We start from the raw sequence: 7461 nt of genomic DNA on the forward strand, positions 1-7461 counted from the left end.
TTGGTTGATGAGGCGTTGTAAGATCCCTGCAGCACTCACTTGAGCAGTTCCCATGGCTAGCCTCAGCTAGGTTTGGTTCGGTTAGCGTAGTTGGAGTTGAAGAACATTCCTCTCTGTTGCTTGGTTGGTGGTCCACAGTTGAAGGTTGGGGTACAGCTGTCCCATCAGATGATGCTGCGCTTTTTATTTGTTTTCCTTTGAAATATTCAAGAATGGTTTTGTGCCTTTTCATTTTGATATTCCAATCCACGCCACGAACAATCTCTGCAGTCTACCACAATCACTAGTTCTACTTCTTTCGCGCGATTTTCAGTGCTGCGCAGTTATAGGTCTACATTTTGCAACATTCATGCATGACGTGTGACGTGAACAATATTGGTTTAGAAATACGCTTGATTAAATTATTACAGCATGGGTTGTGTTTAAGTTTGATATTGTCGACAGGTTTTGAGTTGAAAAAAAAACTTGCAGGCCAACATTCATTTTTTTTTTTAATAATCATTTCAAAAAGTTACCCGGGCCACGGCCCCCCTGGCCCGGCCGGTTCCGCGGTCTATGGTTATGTTACTTCTACAGTTGAAGTACGACGATAGATAATATTATTGTAACGACCGGTGTTCGTAACGTGTTCGTTCTCTTCCGGGTTCGTGCCGGGGATTCTGGGAGATGATGTTGTTGCTGTTATGGTTGCTATTATTGTCGTTGTTCTGGGTCCGTTGCTAGTTGTTGGTCTTGTTGATGATCAGTGGGGTTAATGGGTTGGGATTGTTCATTGTTGTGTGTTGTTCTGTTGTGTGTCGTTGTTGCCACCATCACTGAGAATGACTTGTGTGTTAGTTAGGTGTGCTGTTCTATGTACGTGTTGGTGAGTCAATAAAAGAGGGTGTTTCTGCAGTCGAGCGGTGTATGGGGCACAGAACCCCTAATTGACCAAAAGCCTGACTCCGTGTTCTTCCTGGTCGGCGCTACATTGGTGTCAAAAGTGGGATAATGGAAAAAGACACGTTTTCGGACATGACGCGTCCAAAGGAGGAAGACTCTGAGGAATGGCTCGGCACGACGTCCGCGCAATACCGCCACCCAGTGGCCGTTGGCGGTGTCGCAGGATCGGCGGCGGTCGGTCGCCACCTAGTGGCTAGGCTGCCCAAGTTTTCTGGAGCGACGCCACTGGAACCTTACCTGGCGCAGTTGAGGATCGCCGCGCGATACTACGGCTGGGGTATGGATGAGTCCGCCGCCCAGCTTGCCCTAGCTTTGGAGGGAACGGCGTTGCAGGTTCTGCTGGACCTCGCCCCAGCGTCCCCGGCAGCATCCACCACAGCGTCCACCACCCGACGACAGACGTAGGTCCGGAGCTGACCGGCGCTGTTTCCGATGCGATGAGCCAGGCCATCTGGCCCGTGACTGCCCGGCACCGGCACCACGGGCTAGACCATCTTGTCCGGCGGAAAACGGCGGCGGAGCGGCCCAGTGAGGGGACCGCCGCTCCGGATTCCTGCCCCTCTCCACGGTCGGTGCGCTCTGGTTGGTGGCCCGGGCCGCGCCAGGGGCCTTTACCTCGACGGCCGACCCTGCACGGCCCTGGTGGACACTGCGTAGACCATCTCCCTGGTGCGTCCGGGCGTTTTTCCGGGCACCACCGGCGCACTCTCGGGGGGTGGACGGCGACCAGCGTTCGCTCTGCCTCTGCCCGGTCCCTGCATTCCCCGCGGCCCTGTATCTGCCGCCTTTCCTTCCCCTGAGACCGCCGAGGCCGTCAATGCGCTTTGGCTGCGCAGTGGAGCTGGCCTCGACGTACAGCAGAGTCTGCAGCTGAGGCTGTTACTCGTTTTGCGGCTCGGGATGAGGACTGCAGGCGGACAGGGCTGGTGCAGCATGCCATCGACACCGGCTCTGCTCGGCCCCAAGGTCCGCGAGATGGCTGCCGGGGGAGTGATCGAGCCCTCGTCCAGTCCATGGGCGGCCCCGGCCGTCCTGGTGAAGAAGAAGGACGGTAGCTGGAGGTTCTGCGTGGACTACCGGCGCCTCAACGAGGTCACCCGGAAGGACTCGTACCCGCTTCCACGGATCGACGACGCCCTGGACTACATCGGGGGGTCTAGCTGGTTCAGCTCCCTGGACCTGCGTAGCGGCTACTGGCAGGTGGAGTTGGCGCCCGAGGCCAGACCTAAGACTGCGTTCACCATTGGACAGGGGCTGTGGCAGTTCCGTGTCATGCCGTCGCCTATGCAACGCGCCGGCGACGTTCGAGCGGATGATGGAGAGGGTGCTGGCGAGCATCCCCCGGAGTCGTTGTGTCGTGTACCTGGATGATTTGTTGGTACACGCCCGCGATTTCGGGGGGGCACTGGCGAACCTGCGGGAGGTTCTTGGGGCCATCCACCGGGCCGGGTTGCGGCAGAACCCTGCCAAGTGTTCCCTGCTGGCCAGGGAAACGCTGTTCTTGGGGCACGTGGTGAACGAGCATGGCGTAGCCACTAACCCGGCCAAGGCGGCTGCACTCCGGGACTGGCCGACCCCCACCAACGCCGGTGAACTGCAGAGTTTTCTGAGCCTGGTGGGGTATTACCGCCGGTTCGTCCAGGACTTTGCTACGGTCGCCAGCCCCCTCCACCGCTTAACCGAGGCAGGCCGGCCGTACGTCTGGGACAACGCCTGCGCCACGGCCTTCGCCCGACTCCAAGCGGTGCTCACCGAGGCCCCGGTCCTGGCGTACCCCGACGCTGGTCGCCCTTTCGTCCTCGACACCGATGCCAGTAACGTGGGGGTCGGTGCGGTCCTCTCCCAGGGGGTGGGGGAGGGGGAACGTCCCGTCGCCTACTTCAGCGAGAAGGGTCCAGCTGCAGGCTTGGGCGTTCCCGTCATGACACAAAAACGCCGATCGGGCGTTCCCGTCATGACAAAAAAACGCCCATCAGGCGTTCCTGTCGCGTTTCATCGATCAATCAAGAAGAGGTGAGTGAGTTTCGCAAGGCATGCTGGGTATGCTACCCTTCCTTTTTTGGCGGTTTTACCTCGTAGTAACTTTCCAGAAAAATGAAAGGGTTATGATGAGAGATTATGTCAGTAAGTATGATATTGTTTATTTGACAACATTGGCTGTGAAGTATTCTCATTTAAATCACTGATTTAGCTGTGGTATCGTTGTATCCGAATTCGAATCCGATATAAATACTCGTGACAAGCATGGTTCGGTAGCAGCGAATGCTATGCTATCGTCCATAAACGTTGCATATACTATTCAGAAATCAGCAACGTTTAAGACGGTTTGTAGGTAGAATGTAAAGTTCGCAGCGAAGGCTTTGCCGATTATTTTACTGTAAGGTTAACATTACCAAAGTACATTGTTAAGTTGGATGTTAAGGTGTCAGCTGGCATGGTAAGAGGCATGAAATCGCGGCCACTCTGCTTCGTTGTGGTGACACACGCATCGGATTAAACTGCATGTAAACGTACTAGTATGTCTAAACTAACTAGTATGTTTACATGCATGGCATATCAGAGAATTCTGTCAGTTCGGTCGCGGCGCAACGAATGAATAAAGATCGTTAGCACTCTGAAAAACAGATGACAGATGTGCCCTTAGTTACTACTTTATTACCTCGTTGATGACCAACGTTTAGGAAAACATGTAGCCTACTTTTAATTCACCCTTGGGTGAAATCGAAGCGTAGTGTGTACTGAATGCGTGTTGATGATGATGCATATATGAATTGCAACTTACACGTCTTCCAAACCTTTTCAGTACCCTGGCACATGCTTTGTCCAATGGACCATGGAAGGGACTTTACTTGGCTGACGAGGTAAAACGTGTGGCTGTAGAGTAGCATTCACTGGTAGACAGGCAGGCCTCTAGATTGTTTATTATGATTTAATGAAGTGTTCCTATGCAACGCTGATGGGCCCTGGTTGCTGCTAAATGCTTGTTGAAAGTGCATTGTGCACTTTTTGTATGTAGCTACAAAATGAGGGTGGATATCACTTTATAGTTTATAGGCATTATATACTAATAAGAATCATTGACAAATCACATTCCCCTTTTACCACCACAGGACGCACCTCACCAGTATCAGAGCAACAGCTGTGGGGTGTTTATGCTGCTGGTGAGATGCATTATTTTCAGAAATGATGACTGATGACTAGTTTGTAAAACAACTAACTAATTTGTATGTTAATTTCAGTACGCAATGTATTCTACCCTCAAAAGCAATATGATTTCAGTGAGGTGAGTTCTTTCAAATCTCAATCAGATGTGTAGCATGAAATATAAGGCTTTTAATAATTTAGTCATCCTTACTGGAGGCTACAATTAACATGCATCATAGGTCATACACATTACTTTGTCTTCAGGTACTGCACTTACGGGAGGAGATGGCTACATCTTCACAATAATTTACACTGCCATAGTACACTGCTAAACAGTACTGTAACATGGATTTGTATTAGGCTATGAAGTCATTTAAAGCATAACTTTACTTTTCAGGGGGACATGCTCTCTATCAGGAGGTGGTGGTTGGACAGCTGTTGGAGACCTTTATACTTGAAAGGTTTATATACTGTGTCCATGTTTCTATTTACTTATTTTTGGTGCTCACGAAGATCGTAGCCAATACACTTGTCTCTCTGTCTCTAGCCCTGCAGAACTAGCTGGCTCCTTCTCACCCTCTCCATCTCCCCATCTCAGTCACACCTTCCAATCACTAAGCAGTGAAAGGTATTACATACTATGTCCATACTTTTCTATTTACATATATTCTCTCTTGCTCTTTCTCAGACTTTTGATCGATCAGTGACTGCCTTTTTGTTTAATGGTGTGGGTAGTGTTGGTCTGGGCTTGTGTGATTGAATTGAAGGTTGATTATAATCCCTGTTTCTCTCCCTCTCTCTCGCTCTCTCTAGCCCTGCAGGACTAGCTGGCACACCAAGCTCACCCTCTGCATCTCCCCATCTCAGCCACACGCTCCAATCTGGCACAACAGAGGACAGGCCATTCTTACCACCCGAAGTCCTTCAGCAAATTGTACAAGAGACGCTGAGACTGGACATGGCGATGCTTGGCGTGTTCAACAGGGTTTCAAACACATTCCGAGAACTAATCAAGCCTCTCCATCCTTCCATATATATAAATGACAGTTTGGCAGGGGACATTAAGCTTAATAAAGACAATCTCATATACATAACGGTTAGAAAGATTTACAACAATGCAGGCTGTGGCAGTGGCCTTGCGCTACGCCTCAAAGGCTTCTCAAAAAAGAATTGGCCAAGCGCACCCCTGGTACTGAGGAACGTTGCATATGGCAGGTTTGTCATAAAAGATGTCTGCCTAGCATAATGTTCTTTTATTACTCCTTTTTCATTTTATTTGGGACGTCTTTTTTTACAATCCCTTCCATTTGTAAATGTACATGCTACTGTAGTAAATGTATCTGCCCAGAAATGCTGGTATTTTATTACTCCTTTCTTTTTTGTTTTTGTGACAAATGCTATACGATGTATAACATACATTTGTGCCTACGATGTATGTTGTAAGGTTAATTGTTACAGAGCAATTACTGTATTTTGTCTTTATTGAAAACATTCAGTGGGAAAAGTAAGTGAACACTTGGAGTCAAATGGCCTACTGTTTGAGCCTTCATAGTGTCTGGTAACTGGATTTGAACTGCATAATGTCCCAAGTGTTATTTTAATCTATTCATTATTTAATTTGGGCATATTCTTAAACAACTATATCAAACATCTCACTTATACCTAATACGGTAATACCCTACCTATACTAACCCAGAAGATAATGAACATGAGATCATGGAGCCTCCCTGTAATGATCGTGTTGCATCAAGTTTGATGCAAAGTGTGGGCCGAGATCCGACACATAAATGTAAGCTAACATTCTGTAGGCCTAGCTGGCTAACGTACCCGTATTACGAGATCGAAGAAGAAGGGGGCGCTAACGTCAGTTCTATGCTGCCCATACTACTAGATCGACGAAGAAGAACGGGGCGTTCCAGCCTGCGTGGGGGGGGGGGGGGGGCGTTTTAGTCTGCCTGAACGAGAACGCCCACGACACGGGAACGCCCATTTGTGTCTGCAGTCGGATGATATTGACTTCAGCCGCACTCTTTCGGGCGGAGCGCAATTACTGCGTGACCTGACGGGAGCTGTTGGCTGTGGTCCTGGCCGTGCGGCATTTCAGGCCGTACCTACATGGCAAGCGCTTCCTGGTCCGCACCGACCACGCGTCCCTCACCTGGCTCCTCAGTTTTAAGAACCCTGAGGGCCAGGTGGCTCGATGGCTGGAGATTCTGCAGGAATACGACTTTGAGATCCAGCATCAGGCGGGGCGTATCCACAACAACGCCGACGCACTCTCCCGACGGTCCTGTGCGGTCCTGGAGTGTCGCTACTGCCTGCGACAGGAGGAGCGGGTCCACGAGTCTCCGATGGTGGCGGCTCTCCAGACCCCCGAGGCTGACCAGACCATCGGTGAGGCGGAGGGGTGGCTCCTGCTGACGGCGAGTCAGTTGGAGCAGCAGCAGCAGCGGGCCGACGAGACCCTGGCGTTGGTGAGGGACTGGCTGGAGGCGGGGCAGCGCCCCAGCTGGCCAGAGGTGTCGGCACGAGGGCCTGAGGTGAAGGCCTATCACTCCCAGTGGGGATGCTTCCGGCTCCACAACGGGGTGGTCCACCGCAGCTGGCAGGACCCTAGGGGTAAGAACAACATTCTGCAGCTGTTGGTGCCCCGTGCACTTCGTCCCCAGGTGCTGCAGCTGGTCCACGGCTCGGTGGGAGCGGGGCACTACGGGAACGCCAAGACCCTGCATCGCCTGCGGGGGCGGTTCTACTGGCTGGGCTGTCGACGGGACGTGGAGCAGCATGTCCACTGCTGCGACACCTGTACGGCGCAGAAAGGGCCTGCCCAGCGTTCCCACGCCCCGCTCCAGCAGTACCTGGTGGGAGCACCGATGGAACGGGTGGGGGTCGACGTCCTTGGGCCGTTTCCAGTCACCGACTCCGGCAACCACTACGTCCTCGTGGCCATGGACTACTTCACCAAATGGCCCGAGGCGTATGCGGTGCCGGATCAGAGCGCTGCCACCACCGCGGAGAGGCTGGTGGAGGAGATGTTTGCCCGTTTCGGGGTCCCTGCCGAGCTCCACAGCGACCAGGGGCGGAACTTTGAGTCCCAGGTCTTCGGGGAGGTCTGCCGGCGGCTAGGGGTGCACAAGACCAGGACGACGCCGCTCCATCCCCAGAGTGACGGGGAGGATGGGGGTCGCCATCCTCACTAGCCAGCACCAGCGGAACTGGGACCGCCACCTGCCCCTGGTCCTGTGGTCCTATCGGACGGCAGTGCAGGAGTCCAGTCACTGCACGCCGGTTGCCCTCATGTTCGGGCGGGAGCTCCGGACACCGGTGGACTTGGTGTTCGGGTCCCCTCCCGAGCCTGAGATCGCTGGAGGTGCG

At 52.6% G+C, this 7461-nt stretch overlaps 2 long non-coding RNA genes across 2 annotated transcripts; both read left to right on the forward strand.

Annotated features, from left to right (window-relative positions):
- The first annotated feature begins 2925 nt into the window (after positions 1-2925).
- Positions 2926-4110, forward strand: LOC132446523 (uncharacterized). Its single transcript, XR_009522898.1, has 3 exons — positions 2926-3066; positions 3746-3803; positions 4053-4110. It is a non-coding gene; the product is annotated as an uncharacterized LOC132446523 (long non-coding RNA).
- A 35-nt stretch (positions 4111-4145) lies between these two features.
- LOC132446518 (uncharacterized) lies at positions 4146-5239 on the forward strand. The gene is made up of 3 exons (XR_009522892.1): positions 4146-4547; positions 4634-4714; positions 4900-5239. It is a non-coding gene; the product is annotated as an uncharacterized LOC132446518 (long non-coding RNA).
- Positions 5240-7461: the final 2222 nt, after the last annotated feature.

Source organism: Gadus macrocephalus, chromosome 18 (genome assembly GCF_031168955.1).
Source record: "Gadus macrocephalus chromosome 18, ASM3116895v1".
Taxonomy (NCBI): Eukaryota; Metazoa; Chordata; class Actinopteri; order Gadiformes; family Gadidae; genus Gadus; species Gadus macrocephalus.